Source organism: Canis lupus, chromosome 18, assembly GCF_048164855.1.
Source record: "Canis lupus baileyi chromosome 18, mCanLup2.hap1, whole genome shotgun sequence".
NCBI classification, from domain to species: domain Eukaryota; kingdom Metazoa; phylum Chordata; class Mammalia; order Carnivora; family Canidae; genus Canis; species Canis lupus.
In genome coordinates, this window is record NC_132855.1 from 41,709,526 (window position 1) to 41,726,702 (window position 17,177).

Genomic DNA, 17,177 nt, shown 5'->3' on the forward strand with positions numbered 1-17,177 from the left:
GGCTCTTTGCATTTGCTGGTTGCTGTGCCTGGAAAAAGCTTCCCCAGCTATCCAAAGGGCTTATCTTTATTCTTTCTTCAGAGTATTTTTTGGGGGATGCTCTGTCGATTAAGCATTTACCATCACTTCAGGTCATGATCCCAAGGTCCTGGAATCAAGCCTTGCATCAAGCTCCTTGCTCAGTGGGGAGTCTGCTTATTACTCTGCCCCTCCAACCTGACTGCTGTCTCTATCACACTCTCTTTCTCTCTCTCAAATAAATAAATAAAATATAGATAGATAAATAAATAAATATCTTTTTTTTTGGACCATGTATTTAAAACCTTTCTATTTCAGCTCTCACTATCCTCCTCATTTCATTTATCTTGCTCCATTATACTTATCAAATTTAACTTTCTTTATATTATCTTATTTGTTTTGTTTAGTGTCTATCTCCCCAAAGTAGAGTATACATCCTAGGAAGGGAGCAATGCCTGTTTTGTTCAGTGCTATGATCCAGAACCTAAGAATGTGCTGGACTCATGGTAGAGCCCCTAAAAATATTTATAAAATGCTGAATGAGTTAATTAATTCAGGAGTGGATAAAAAATCTGATGATTCGAATGAGTTAAAGACAGTAATTGGATACAAATAAAATTTCCTTTTACTTTCTCATTCTGATTTCAGCTTGTTTAGTAAACCAATACAGAAACCAAAGTTCCACATGTTTTTGAGGCTTTTGAGGCTATCCAAATAGCCTCTAATATGTCTCATATAAACAATTTTAACCATTATAGTTCTATAATATCAGTTGATTACTGATAGGCTGATTCTGTTTCATTATTTTTCCCGATATTTTGGCCATATATTTTATTTTAAAATATATTTGAGAGTCAATTTAACTTCTTGCCTACATAAGATGTTAGCATTTTCTATAGGTAGCCTCAAAAATGATTAATTGAGGGCAGCGTCGGTGCCTCTGCGGTCTAGAGCCACCTTTAGCCCAGAGCGTGATCCAGGAGACCCGGAATCAAGTCCCGCGTTGGGCTCCCTGCATGGAGCCTGCTTCTCCCTCTGCCTGTGTCTCTGCCTCTCTCCCTCTCTCCCTCTCTCTCTCTCTCTCTGTGTGTTTTTCATGAATAAATAAATAAAATCTTTAAAAAAATGATTAATTGGGGCAAAATAAAAAATTCATAATACTGGATTTTATTATACAGAAAGATTATTTCTTTTACACTTCTCAGTAGCCATTTAAATATTTCTTCATATAAATTTCATCAATTTTTGCTAGCTTATTTTTACATCTTTTATATATGGATATCTTTGTATTACATTGAATTTACTTAATGATGGCTATTTAGACATAGGGAAGGTATGAATTTTTTAATAGCTTTACTGAAATATTATCTACATACTGCAAAATTCACTCATTTAAGTACATAATTCAATAGTTTTTAGTATTTCTCAAAGTTGTGAAACCATACCACAACCTAATTTTAGAACATTTTTATCACCCAAAAAGAAATCCAATGCTCATAAACAGTCCTGCTCTTATCCCTTTTATTCCTAGTGTGTTAAGTGATGATACCATCAGACCGTTTTACCAAATGCTTTTTCTGCATGTATTCAGATTATTACCACGTGGTTTCTGTCCTTTATTATATTAATGTAGTATATTACATTAATTGGTTTTCATATGTAAATCGTATTTGGCATGGTGTATACTCCTTTTTATGTGTTGAATTTGTTGTTGATCATTTGTGCATCAAGATTCAAAAAATATATTGGTTCATAGTTTTATTTTCATACTGACTTTGTCTGGTTTTGGTATCAGGATAATACTGGCCTCATAGAATGAGTTTAAGTTTTCTTTTCTCTTCCATTTTTTGGAATAGTTATGAAAGTGGTATCAAATTCTTCTTTAACTGTTCAATAGAATTCACCAGTAAAGTCTTACACCCAAGCTTTTCTTTGAGTGAAGTTTTAAAATTACTTATTAAACTCCTGTTCTTTTCCTAGGTCTTTTCAGATTTTCTACTTCTTCTTCAATCAGTTTCCACAGTTTCTCTCTCTCCTCTCTCTCTCTCTCTCTCCCTTGCTCTATCTCTCATAAAGATTTTATTTTTAAGTAATCTCTACACCCACCATAGAGCTTGAACTTCCAACTCTAAGATCAAGAGCCACATCCTCTACAGACTGAGCCAGCCAGGCACTCCTCCATTGTTTGTCTTATTTGATTTTTCCATTTCATCTTTCTTTCTAGGAATTTCTATGAATTTTTCCATTTCATTTGAGTTATATAATTTGTTAGCATACAATTGTTTATTGTTGTCCCTTATAATCCTCTTAATTTTTGTAAAGTAGGTAGCAACATTCCCTATTTCATTCCTGAGTTGAACAATATGAGTCTTCTCTTTTTTTTTTTATTGGTCAGTTTAGCTAGGATTTTGTCACTTTTGTTGATCTTTTCAAAGATCTAACTTTTGGCTTAGTTGATATTTATCTATTGTTTTTGTATTTTTTATGTCTTTAATTCCACTCTGATTTTTACTATTTTCTTCCTTTTGTTTGCTTTGGATTTAGTTTGCTTTCTTTTTCCTTTAGCTTCTTAAAATGGAAGTTTAGACCACTAATTTGACAACTTTCTTATTTTTTAATATACTAAATTTTTATACCTATTGTCACAGCTAAAATTTCCCCTAAACATTGTTTAGTGATAGCAGTCACAGTGTATAAGCTTTTCTTATTCTTGTCTATAATGAAAATTATTTCCCCATGATTTTTAAATTTGACTCAAAGTAATAGAGCCATGTAGACACATGTTAAATATTATTTATATTTTATATACTATCTTGTTAAGAAAATGTCTGGATCGTATCAATTGTTTTGCATGATCTTACAAGATAAATATATATTTTCTGCCTCACTATCAACCTCAATGGCCTGGGCTGAGGCTACCAGCTGCTGAGACTCTGAGAAAGTTGATAAGTAGAATTTTCATTTGGGGAGTTTGCAAACTTAGGATGGGGGATCAGATGTTGGCTAGCAAAAAGTGAAAAAGAAACAAAAAGAAAAAACTAATGTCCAAACATAGATGTAGCCAATGCCAAAATGAAAATTGAACTGGAATTGGAATCATAGGATTTCTAAAAATTATTTGCAAGACTTATTATTTCTCCACTGGGATTGTTTTTTTAGGTATTTAGGTCTTATTTCAAGTCTTAAAAAATGAATTAGCACAATTTGTGAAAGGTAAAGGTATATTAAAGCATTTATGAAGTATTGATGATAGCAGCAAAAAAAGATACAACTATTTTCTAGAAGAAATTTTATCCTTCAGATATAATAAGATAAAAATACAGAAAAGAATTATGTCCCTTCTTTATGAGTTCGGGTTGATTAGATGGATTGTGAGTCTCAAAAAGTTACATATTGCCATTTTGGCTTAATTTGTCCTTTATTTTGGATAGAAGGAATCTGTTTTGCCAATCAATAAACTGTAATATGTCATTTTAACTTAAATGAGAATTACCTCCTATTGCTAGTTCAATGTCCTGCTGTTACCCTTGTTCTCCAGCTAGGACACAGCATGGACATTTGCTCTCAGATTGACATTCATATGGAAACATTAATTGCTCATTTGGTGATAAAGATACTCTTTCTCTTCTTCTGGAGACTGCTGCATTACCTCCTATCCTGTCATTTTATAGTTTGTACAGATGTCTAGATCCTTCTACAATAGGTACCGTTACTCTGCTGATACTTGATGATTTGTATAAAACAAACTCAGATAGGAATCTTCTCAACTACAGATAATATTGAGTGTGCTTTGGTTAGTTAACACTTGCAATTAATCTAAAGCCTTCTCTTATAATTTAAGATTTGAGAATTTTGTTTATTGTTAAAATAGTGGTATCTATTATTTATTCTTGATAGGTGAAGAGCATTTCTTTTCCTAATCATTTAATCCTGTGAGTTGTGGGCCATTATTATCTACTTTTTACAGATGATGAAATTCAGGCTTACAGAAATGAATTCATTTTCCCAGGATCTTACAGCTCTTATAAGGTAAAGAGAACATTCAAAACCAGAGTTCCTGAGCCTGTTTTCTTAATCTGTAAACTCAGATTCTTCCTAACCACGCCTTCTATTATTTCTTCATTAGTTGTTTCATGCTATGGATTAGAGGTTTCACTAGGAAGACAGCAATAGGAAAAGGGAGAGGAAATTCAAATGAATTCCTCTTTGAATCATAGAAAAGAAATATCATTATAGTGATAAGAAAATGTTCCAGGTTTTGACATCTTGTGTATTTTCAAATAAATAATTTTCACTTTTGCAAACCTGTAAAACTGAATCAAAATGTCCATTCATCCTATCAATGTTGCTTCATTTTATTGGGATGTAAATAATTTCAGTTTTGCAATTGTTCCTTACTTATGTCAAAGTTGTGGTGAGAGAGACTAAGCTTTATTAACATCTTCAATGACAGGCATTTAAAAGCAAAATATTGGAGGAAAGACATGGATATATGGTCATTTGTTCTATTTCTCTTCCATGTTGCCCTATAATATACTTATTTTCCTTATTAATTTCCCTTCACATCCTATACTCATCCAATTTCTGTTTCTTTGAAATCAGTGATAGAAGTGAAAGATTTATTTTTCCTGGAAGCCAACAGAAGAAAGATAATTTATTTCATTCGACAAATATTTATTAAGCATCTGTTATATTTTAGGCACTAGGGATACAGTAGTTAAAAAAAAAGAAAGGTCTCTATTCTTCTGGAATTCACATTGTAAAGACCAGAAGGCAATAAAGTCTGAATATTCTGAAGTGGATTTCTCTAGCTTTTATTTGTGAAATTGAACGTTAGGAAAAGTGTGACCAGATTTCATCTCTTTGGTAAACAAATATTTCCAAGGGTTGAATTTACCACCGCAGATCTCTGTGAGACAAACTTTGGTTTCATGGTTTGGCTTAATAAGTTATTCATAATTTTTTAAAAAATCTGATAGAACAAATTATGAAATGAGCCATTTTTCTCCTTTAGCATAATGACTGAATGTAGCAGAATTTAACAAAAGAGTTCTTTGACTTTATAACAAGGTGATATTCCTTATATTATGGATATTACTGTCCTGTTTATGGACAGATAGTATAGTTTAGGAAGGTGATCTATCACATAATTCACGGTGACATTTACTTAAACAGGGACAATATCTGCTCTCCTCTAAAAATAAATAGTCCTGATGAATCTCTAGTAAACTAAAATTATGATTCTGATTCATATACAGGATGAGATATATACAAAAATACTTCAAGGCTTTTAAGTATCATCCAAATGTTACTTATTATTATGAAAGACCTCGTCAAAGTCACACAAAGTGGGGAGCCAGAAGAAAATCCAGGTTTGTTTTTTAGACTAGGGCTTATTCTATTGCATGACCCTTACTTATAAGTACCTGAGCCTTAAAGATGCATAAGGCACAGTGGATAAGCTTTCTTAGTTTGGTCACTTAATTTTAAAAACTTTATTTCCATTCTATAAGAGTGACTCAATTTGCCAATATATAGACCCATTTAAGATTTTAAAGTTAAAGAAAGTAAGTAGTGGCTTTTAAAATATGTCTGTCATGTGGGCCAGACTTGAAATAGTTTGGGAAATGAAATGCCAAAAATATCACATTTTCCAATAATGAATCACTATTTGTCTCTGTGCTAAAACTTGGCTTTTAAGGAAGAAATTTTTAAAACTCTAATTACAGCTTACAGAAGCAAAAAGGTCAAAAAAGTGATGTTTAGTAGCTTAATGGGATTTTTTATTGAACCAATACAGCTTTATGAGGAGGTTTTCTTCCTTTCAAAAGGCTATACAAACCAATATCACCAGTTAAAAATTGGGAATGTGTCATGCTAACACGCTATTCAAATCAATTGTCAAGCCCTTGAGTACCTAAGTTATACACAAAAAAAAGGTTAAGACAGATTTTCTAGGTAAGTAAATATATGAAATGTTGGGAATGCATGAAAATCTCTCTTGAAATTGAGAAGTGAAAATGTTACAAACCATTTCTGTTTCAATGAACCTACATTTAGTGATGCAAAATCACTACTTGGTTATAATGAAATTGAAAGCAGAACTGATTTCTTCATTTCATTGGTTGAATAAGTCAACTCTGCAAAATATTTCTTTAGTACAAGTAGGTAAGAGTCACAATTCCTTTTACAGACTTTCACTTGTTATAACTTATTCTTTTACTTGTGGGATTTGTATTCTACTCTTGTATACTTGTAACGAATGTGTTACAACTTTGTCACTGTTCTTAAGCTAAGATGGGAAGTGATATGATCATAGTACTCTAGAAAGTAATCTTAAATATTGGTTTAACCCACAAGGAAGTTATAGTTTATGTAAGATATGGTGTCAGTATTAATATTTTTAAGCGTCATTTTGGAGTCTAGAAGCCCTACTTAAAGGGCTTTCTACTGTTTCTCCCATATTATTATAAACTTTGAACATATTAGATTACCTTTTCTAATTTCCAAAAGTATCCTGTGTTAGAACAAGAAATACTAACTACTGTAAAAAGCAACTACCAAATCTCAGTGCCTTGATAAAAATTTCTTTCTCACATTGCTTTTGGCTGCAAGTTAGCTAGTTCTCCTTCAAGAATGTCTCAGGAATCTAGGATCCTTCCATTATATAACATTGCCATCTTAAAAACATGGCCTCCATGGTAACCACAGAAGGAAGAGAATAGGCAAGCACACAGGAATTTTTAGGGCAGACTTCAAAATGAATACATTAGTTCTATCTACCAGTATTAGCCAGAATCTAGTCATGTGGCATAATCGAACTTTAAGGGAGACTCAGAAATAGTCTTCCTCCGTGTTCAGTGAGAAAAAAGAAAAACGAAGGAAAAAAGGATTTTGTCACAATCCCTAAACAAAAAATCTGCAACTCATAAACTTTTCAGATTGTCATCAGAATCCTTGAAACCCGGTTATTGGTGGTAGGAGGGGGAGATATTGGGGATAGATAAATGCACCAAGCAAGGCATATAAAGATGTTTGATAAGAGCTGTCAATCCCTGCCTGGCATCCCTCTCAAAAGTCCCCATGGATTGACTTTAGAACAATTTGATCTGGTCCACAGAGAACAAAGACCTTCCAAATTTTCTAAATATCTTGATTTCTACTTCATAAAGAGGCCAGATGTCTTTAGTGGAGACAACAGGAGGGAACAAACAAACTGCCCAAAATTTAAACTGTTAATAGAAATAAATGCTTTTTTGTTGAGATACAAATGTACACAATTCTGAATCACTCTTATTTAGCTGCATTTTAAAATAAACTACGGTATGGTCATATTGAGTCCTGCTGGGAATCTAGTGAACTGATAAACCAATACCTCAAAGAAAGGAAAAATGAAAATTAAATTAGAAGTAAAAATTAACAAGAACTGAGGGCATTTCAAAAATAAATTTTCACCTTATCAGTTCCTTTCAAAGACTCCAATGATGGGTATTGTTATGAATGGAAGAAGTGATTTTCTTTTCAAAGTTTTCCATTCAGCAAGATGACAAAAGTATCTGAAATTACAGATCTGAACTCACCGAGAATCAATGCTTTTCCTGCTGGCAACTTAGCAGCTTTTGTAATTGATGTGACAGTTTCATTTCCCCACTGCCACAGATAATCGGCATGTTACTCCATCTCTCAAGCAAATCTAAAAAAAAAATTCAGTTTTACTTTTTAGGAGATATTAACATTCTCCAAACAAAATATGGTGGCAATGACAGACAACAGATTCAAGGCTTTGACAACCTCCTGCTTTATATAATACAAAACAAAAAGTTGTCATTCAATGTGGCTTCATCAACATACCTAATAACTGCCTTGACAAAACAACTGTTTATTTAAAATCCTTCTCTAAGGGCTTTTTACAAAGGGTTCTCCTTAGCACAGGGTCAGGTAGACATGAATGAAGGTACACATGTGCTCATACCTTGACCATCAACATTCCAGACTTATTTTTTCTTGCTTCAAAAATAGTCCTTTAACAGCAACAGAAAACCACTCACACCTTGACCTATCTTACATCATCTTATTTCACCCTTTTTTCACCACATACCTTGAACTTAAGCCTCCACTGAATTCACTGTTTCAGAAATACACAATAATCTTTCACATTTCCAGGTCTTTCTGCACTAGCTATTTTCTTAGCTTGGAATATATTTTATCAGTCAGAATTAGTCATGTTTCAGTAACAGATGACTCTTCACTTATCAGTGTCTTAAAACAATAAAAATTTATTTTTACTCATGCCATGTGAATTGCTGAGGCTTATCCCATCATTGTCATTCTGACACAAGGTCGATTGAAACTTCATCTCAAATTGCACTCCTGTGATCAGAAATGAGAAAGGACCCTGGCAAATAATACATTGGCTCTTAATTTTTTTTGCCTGACAGTGTCAATCACTCATTCTATTCACATTTTATAGGCCAAAAAAAGCACATGGCTATTTCTAAATTGAAAGGGGATTAGAAGTGCAATCCTACCCTTGAAGAAAGAAAATGAGGTAATTTTATTGAGCAGAGCTAATGACTACTCCATGAACTTTTCCAGTAGGTGAATTCTCACTTTTCAAGATCTAAACAAATGTCACCTCCTCTGAGAAGTCTTCCATCATATCTCAAGATAATTACTTGCCTTTTTATCTTTACTGTCCAAATATTTGGTACAGACTTTCTTGAAATACTTACCATATTATGATAATCTATTATCATGCCTATATTACACTGAATTATACTGCCTTACACTGAAAATTCTTAATTCACACTTTTCTGCCAAGTGCCTGTATAGTTGAAGCACATGCTGGTTGTTTGCCAATGCTCCTTGTTGAAAGTTTATTTTTCCATTCTCCTCATTAGACTATAAGCTCACTGAGGACATAGACTGTGTCTTTTTGCACAGACCTAAACCTAGTATCTTGTAACAGTACCTGGCACTAATGGTTACCAACTAGATGTTGAATGAATTTATTAAATGATTAATTATTTTTGTGATTGCACCATATTGTATGTATTATTATGATGGGTTAGGTTAATGCTGCAGTAACAAAACAGTTCCAAAATTTTTGATAAGTTCAGCAAAAGTTTATGAATTGTTCATGGTATATATTCTACATAAGTGGGCAAGGAGCTCTGTTTCATCTACTCAGTTAGGGACCTAGGCTGATCTAAGGCTCTCTTATAGGTGAATCATCTGTGACTCAAAGCGTTTTCAGTTACCCTGGCAGATGAATGAGAAACTGGAGAATCACAGATGCTTTTTTCCCCCAAAAGATTTATTTGTTTAAGAGAGAGAGAAAGTGAGAATAGGGGGATGGGGGGAGGGAAAGAGAGAGAATCTTCAGCAGACTCACAATCAAGCACGGAGCCAGATACAGGGCTTGATCCCATGACCTGAGATCGTGAGCTGAACCGAAATCAAGAGTCAGATGCTGAACCAACTGAAACACCCAGGCGCCCCCACAGATGGCTCTTTAATTATTCAGGCTAGAAATGACCTATCACACTTCCACTTACATTTTTTCATTAGCCAGAACTGATCATATGGCTCTATAAACTGCAGAGGGCTGGGAAACATAGAGGAACAAACGGGATACTTGGTGTGCATTACTGTTTCTGTCACACGGTTGAAGACAATATGGAAAATAAAATGTAAGTAAATAATATAATCACATTCCTTTACCACTTTCCAAGTGAGAAGATGCCTGAATTCAATGGTTGGTATAAAATGCCTATAGAGTTGAGAAAGAAAAGAATTACCTTGTGTGTTTGGGAAATAATTCTTTTAAATTAAAATGAATCTGCCCTTTCAACTTTCTGTTTAATGTGTGTGTGTGTATATATATATATATATATATATATATATATATATATATAAACAATAAGAACTACACAATAGCACTTAGAAGCTAAGAATAATATTTAGATTTATTCTAGAGACTGGAGAAAATTTACAACACTATAGAAATCAACAGGTTTTGGCAGAAAAATACTAGTCTTTGTATGCTCTGGTTCTGTTTCAGCAGAGGGGTCTAGGAGGGAATACTTGCTCAACTTCCACACATATCCCCAGCTTAAGGGTAATGAAATTTCACTAACCAGAAGTTTTTTTCATTATTTTATAAGTATTATTTCATTAGGTAGTCATAATTATGCCTTATTTTCTCTATGGTTGCAAGTCTTTTTATTATCATTATAAGTCTTTTATTTATTTTTTAATACATTTATTTTTTATTGGTGTTCAATTTACCAACATACAGAATAACACCCAGTGCTCATCCCGTCAAGTGCTTCCCTCAGTGCCCATCACCCATTTACCCCCACTCCCCACCCTCCTCCCCTTCCACCACCACTAGTTCATTTCCCAGAGTTAGGAGTCTTTATGTTCTGTCTCCCTTTCTGATATTTCCCACACATTTCTTCTCCCTTCCCTTATATTCCCTTTCACTATTATTTATATTCCCCAAATGAATGAGAACATATAATGTTTATCTTTCTCCGATTGACTTACTTCACTCAGCATAATACCCTCCAGAAGTGGACCCTGAACTTTATGGTCAACTAATATTCGATAAAGGAGGAAAGACTATCCATTGGAAGAAAGACAGTCTCTTCAATAAATGGTGCTGGGAAAATTGGACATCCACATGCAGAAGAATGAAACTAGACCACTCTCTTTCACCATACACAAAGATAAACTCAAAATGGATGAAAGATCTAAATGTGAGACAAGATTCCATCAAAATCCTAGAGGAGAACACAGGCAATACCCTTTTTGAACTCAGCCACAGTAACTCCTTGCAAGATACATCCATGAAGGCATTATAAGTCTTAAACTCAGCTAACCCATAAGCAGACAGGTGGGAGCCTTGTTTTCTAGGATATCCTCTTTAGAGTGTATCATTTAGATGTTTTCATCTGGACAAAGTATTGGATATTGCCTTGGATGTTCTTTTCTGTATAAAATACAAGTTGGCAGCAAAGATGTAAATTTTATAACACTGTATTGGAGTTATATTAGTTGTGATGCTAACAAGTGTGCAAAAGTGGTTAGTATGTTGTATTCTTAAACCAGCTCCTTTAGCTATCAGGATCAGGGAAAGATATTCTACTGCAATGAAAAGGATGGTGGGGGCTGATTCGATGAACATATATCCTCTGTGGTTGTAGATAATTCTGGCTAGATCATTTCACACTCAAGGATAAGTAAGAACAAAGCAAAACAAATAAGAACTATAAAAAAATGTACTTCAAGATATTTTAAAGCAATCTGAATGTAGAATATTCCTACGTTTTGTTTTCTCCCCACCCTATTTTGATAGCAACCTTTCTATACTTTAAGCTGTTTTTTTAAAACTTCTTTGAGACTTTTCAAAGCTTTCATTTCGTTTTTTATAGATATAATTCTCATTCATCCCACATTCAAGACTCATGGGCTTATTTATTTAATTAAATTATATGATTACTATAGCAAGTGCTTAAGCTATCTACTGCTGTATAACAAAAGACTTAGAAGCTTACAACCACAATTTGATTTTTTTTTACAATTCTGAATCTGAACAAGGCTCAAGTGGGTGATTCTTCTTCCCTAGGTGGTATATTCTGGGACTGGCATGTCTCATGCCTCAGTTAGGATTGCTGAAATAGCTAGGGAGTGACAAGGCATCTCTCTCCCTGTGGCTTCTCCAGTGGGTTATCTTGGGTTATAGCATGGTGGTCTCAGAGTATTAGGCTTCTTGTGTGGCAGCTGGTTTTTAAGAGAAGCAGGTGCTGCCAGTTTCCCTTAAAAAGCTCAAACCTGGAACTAGCACAGCAATACATCTGCAACAGTTTATTGGTCAAAGCAAGTCACAGAGTCAGCACAGATTCAAGGGGAGAAGAAATAGACTCCACTTCTGGGAGTGAGGAGTGGCATGTTCATGTAGGGAGGGGAAAAATGATGACAGCTAACTTTGGAAACTACCATAACAAGGAAAACCGGCATAAACAGATTTAGACGCAAAAACACCTGACTCTTGGTAAACATCCAGTTTATCTAGTGTGAGCAGTTGTGTTTATACTTAGAGGAGAATAACCTACTAGCCATAAATGCAGTGTGCAATAAGATCAATCTAATCATTTTACAGAGACATTAGTTAATCCAGTGATATGGCTCGGTGAAATGTGGTTAAGAGTGATTCTATATATTAATTTGATAACTGAAGAGAAAAACTAGTAGAAAAGATGATGATAAACTGCAAATATTCCTGGGAGAAGTAATTACCTTTCACAGAGAGGAAGCTATCTTGAGAGAGAGGAAGGAGAATTGCATGAAAAGGTTTGAACCCCTTAAATTGAGTTGACAGATAACTTGGATAGGAGAAAGGGATTCATGGGCAAAAGGAAGTATGGGCACTCCCTATTTGACCATATTCGCAAATTTATACAGGTCAATTAAAAAAAAGCTTTCCAGGTCAATTAAAAAAAATGTGATGCTCCCACATAAAACAGACCCTGAGAGCCCAGAACAATTTCTCAGGTTTCTAAATGCATGATTTTATATTAATAATCAGTGTTTCATCTAATAGAATCATGTATTAAAGATAAAGAAACAAAAACACCTTCACTGTCAACATGCAACCTTGTCAGAAAAACTCTGTTTTTTAGTGTCTACAGAGTGTCGGATCATTTCTGTATGAATGAGTAGTCCATGGAGCTTTTTGATGGTGTGTGTAGCTCACCATGACTCTGAATAAAATTTGTTCTAATGTTTCTCCCTCAAAATTGACCTTTCATTTTGTCTTCCTGGCTTACCTGTAGTATGCTAACTTAATCAATTTTATCCTACGTCTGGTTTATTCTGGTCCACATTATTCAAAAGAATCCAGCATGAAAATTATAATCTGTGAAACTAGGACATGTAGTACTGTAAACATTACTAAATATATATCACTTGACTTTGATAAATATTGCAACAAGAGGACATTGAAGACAGATCTATTTTTTAATGTTCTGCTAATGAAAATCACCTGTGATAAGAAACTACTGCTTCCAAATTTTGTTCTAATTAAGGTATACTATAAAGTTACTCAAGTCCGAATAAAAATCACTTTCAATAATGTTGCATACAAATTTATATTAGAGTTGATCTCTAATGATTGTGTCAAGGACTGGTTTCAGGTTTTTAAAGGAATGAAGGCAAATCCACTAGTCATTGCAGTGACTGGGTGATTTGCTCTCCCCCTCTCCCTTAAGAGAGCCATATGTGAATCATGACTATTAGCTTTGTCTTTCTAAAATAATGTATTCAGGAAAATAATTTTAGATTTCCCTATTAATTTCTGGTTCACTTCAGTTTCACCCCCAATAATTACTTAGCCTCTATATGAACCACTTGTGCTATGTGCAGGGGAGGCCAAAGGCACATCAGATAGGATTCCTGTCTTCCAAGAATTTCCAGGTAACAGCTGCAGAGAATATATTGTTTAAAGCTATAGTATATCACAGTACCTGATTAGATTAAAACAAGCACACAATAAATACATTTTGATTGGTAGATTAGAGGTCTGATCAGGTTTTCAGGGAACACAATAGAAAGGTTCCTACACGTACCTTGGGCTTCCTGAAGGAAATACTGTTAAAAATAAAGGACCGAAAGCCAGGTGAAGCAAGGTAGGAAGTGCACACAAGACAGTGCTCTTTGAATTGTGAAATTCCTTACAGTCACTGGCAGCATTTTGGCATTATTAGTGTTTAAAGCGTTAGGTGGTAGGTGGTGAGATGGGGTGAAACCATAGAATGCTTCTATGTACTAAAAATATTTTATTTACTCTGAACAAAATAGCTGAAAGCTTGGGAATGGCATTCTTCTATTTATTGTTCATGCTCAGTGATTAAAATATTTAGGAGGGTAGAGTTGGGAATGATATCAAGGATCCTCTTAGGAGGCTAATGAATAAATTCCAGTGACAGAAGATAAAACTGTGAGCATGTCCTATACATCAGGGAATTAAAGAACTGGGAAAATCATGTTCCATTTCTACCAATACAGAAATGCATGTCTTGTTAACTAAGCACAGGGATGCACTGGGTCATGTGAGAATCCAAGTTGTTTTTGTTAACACAGGGGCTGAAACTGTTCCAGCAACAGGGACTAGCACTGAGGATCTACGATGATTTAGGAATTCATCATAGTCCTAGAGTGATTTCAACACAACTACTCTTTCTTGAGGGATTACAGGACCAAAACTTGCCCAAACTCATAACGGATTTTACAGATGTGACTTAAGTATCATTTAAGCACAAAAATTGCTTATTGATGTTTATGGGAAAGTTCTAGAATTCCGAGAAGAGAGAGGCTTATGATGCAGATGTAGGAACTAGTGTCATGTGTGGAATGTATTTATTACTCCCACCAAAGAGTTTTAATTTTATTTCCCAAAGTACTTTAACATCAAACAGGAAGAATAAAAATGGTTAAACCATTATTGGAGTACTCAGTTGGTACTAAATAGAAGCATTCAGAATCTGAAACAGGATGTAATGACATTATTATTAAAGTGAGTCTAAAAGTGTATTTTTCCCTTTGAAACCTTAATATTCACTCTGTACAGAAACAATACATATGGATCAAACATTCACAGTATAATTTACCATTACACAAATCCATCCTCCTTCAGGTAGGAAGGTACTGATACAAGAAAAATATCTGAAAAAAATACGTATACATATAATATATTTTGAATTGCTCAAGGTTCCACAGAGAAGATACAACAGGGAGAATAAAAAGCTACTCTTATTTTAGAATTTAGTTCAACAAACATTTACCGAACTAAAAGAACTAAAGCATATCCATGAATCCTATTTTGTTGAGGAAGAAGACAGGGAATTAAATTGTCATAATAAAGTATAATAAGTACCTTGAAAATCACTCCCTCCACTCCGTACCCCCCCCAAACACAAAGAAACAAGTAATGTAATGTAAATGTAATGCCCCGTGTTTGTTACCATATATATACTAATGGGGGGGAGGTTCACAGATAGTGATGTCACTACGCCGCTTTAGGTCTCAGAAATGTTGGGAAACCTGGATGGTTCAGCAGTTGAGCGCCTGCCTTTGGTCCAGGGCATAATCCTGGAGTCCCACACCAGGCTCCCTGCATGGAGCCTGCTTCTCCCTCTGCCTGTGTCTCTGCCTCTCTCTCTCTATGCCTCTCATGAATAAATAATAAAAACTTTAAAAAAAGATCTCAGAAATGTACCTTCTAGGAATTAGCAGGGATGCATGCAATCAACTACAAAAAAGCAAAAAAGTAATGCCTTTGTAATAGGTAAATCATATTTCTTTGAAGTTAAATGTATATTTAGAAGCTTGTCATCAAGACTTTCTGCAAGGTTTCAGGGTGAGAATCTAGGCAATTTTTACTTTAGGATTCAGATACTTCTGCCCTAATATGAACTGTGATCTGATGGACAAGTATATCAGCAGTCTAAGGAAAGAGAGGTACCAGAAGGAACAAATTTGGTCAACAACAGTGGTTTCCATCCAAGAGAGCAATGCTTTCAAGACATCTGGGAATGTTATCTGAGATAGGTATCTAGGACAACAATAGATGGAATGACAATGCCAGGCATTCGATTGTTAGATGCTTTAGGAATCAAAGTCTAGATGGAATTTTACATTGCCTTACTTTGAAAATGGTCTCCTTGAGAGGAGTAAATTGACAACAAAATATCATTCAGCTTTTTACCACTTGTGATAAGCTTTATACCTCAAAAAAATACTTGTTATTCTGTCAGAGTTTTCATGTGACCCACCCATATTTCATACAGCTCCTGAACTTGAAAGCTGATTACAGATTAAACAATCAGAGTGATAAGGACTTTTAAACAAATTCCACTTAGGGTTATAGTCAATTAGAACTCATCTCCTGCACATAATTTTACATTGATTTAGGAGGAAATAAAGTACTGCTTTGGAGAGAGATCTGATTATTTCTTTTTCTTCAGATCTTCAGAAAAATTCAAAATATTTCAGGATATCAAGTATAATAAATGAATCATTTAGAATGCCTGAATCTGGACTTTTAATAAGTGTTAGTGATAGAAATGAAAATTATTCCAGACAAAGTGTTTGAACCAACAGTTTGCAAATCACTGGAATTAAGTGCTATTAGAATTAAATGTGTCTAACAGATTTTTTTCAATATTCATTGAAACAGCTTTCGACTACGAAGTCGAGTTTTGAAGATCAGAAAGGTGAAAGAACCAGAAAGAACTCTGAGAGAGAAACTCATTTATCTCCAAAAGGAGATCTCCTATCTCTATCCCTAGCAGGAACAGTGCTTTGGTAAGAAATACATGAGTGTTTAGAAATAACTGGGATTGCACCTTGGCTCTTTTGCTGCCTGAATTTGAGCAAAGGTATTATCTTTTCTGAACCTAAGTTCCCTGGCCTATAAAATGCAGATAATTGTCTCTTTTTCAGAGGAGGCATTTAAATATCAAATGAGACAAATAATGAGAAAGTAGTTTTTAAAGCCTGAAACTCCATAACGTTCGTATATTCACTTAGCCAATGTTTGCATAGTCCCCTCCCTATGACATAAGCATTAAGTAGTAGGTGCTAACCATGCTTCTCCATGTGGAATAAAGTGGTGAATGTTGATTATGTAATCTATTACCTTTTAAAGTTGACTTGTTAAAAATGCCACACTATCAGAAGAAATAAAAGGCTTGCTTTTCAAGGTATGTTGTCATTTTAAAGCTTTGCTCTCATCCTTCTGTATCCCTATGGAAAGAATTATCATGCCCAGGTGTCCTCTGGGGTGATCCAGTGATACACCATCTTCCACAGCATGTCATGTAAACTCCTCTCAGTTTATACAGTCTATAATTTTCATTGGCAATTCACTCCACTATAAACAGTTGTATCCAGAAATCCCTTGATGAGAGTCTGACTCTATTTTTGATGTTTGACTGCTGAGAGCTTTTACAACCTCACTTCTCTTTCCTTTCTGCCCCACATCTTGGCATGCTGCTAGGAAAGCCTTGGTGCTACTTTCTTTGAACGGGGGGATCAAATCACAAAAGCCTCTTCCCACCATCCCTTAATAATCAGAAAAAACCCCAAGCCAGTAT

At 34.6% G+C, this 17,177-nt stretch overlaps 1 protein-coding gene across 35 annotated transcripts in view; it reads right to left on the bottom strand.

Moving 5' to 3' along the window:
• The window catches only part of GNGT1 (G protein subunit gamma transducin 1), a 340,161-nt gene that overhangs the window by 96,700 nt on the left and 226,284 nt on the right, over positions 1-17,177 (bottom strand). For all 35 annotated transcript variants that reach the window (XM_072784166.1, XM_072784157.1, XM_072784137.1 and 32 more), the window contains one exon: positions 7,599-7,711. The gene's annotated coding sequence lies outside the window, so the exon portion shown is untranslated. The remainder of the gene's footprint in view (positions 1-7,598; positions 7,712-17,177) is intronic.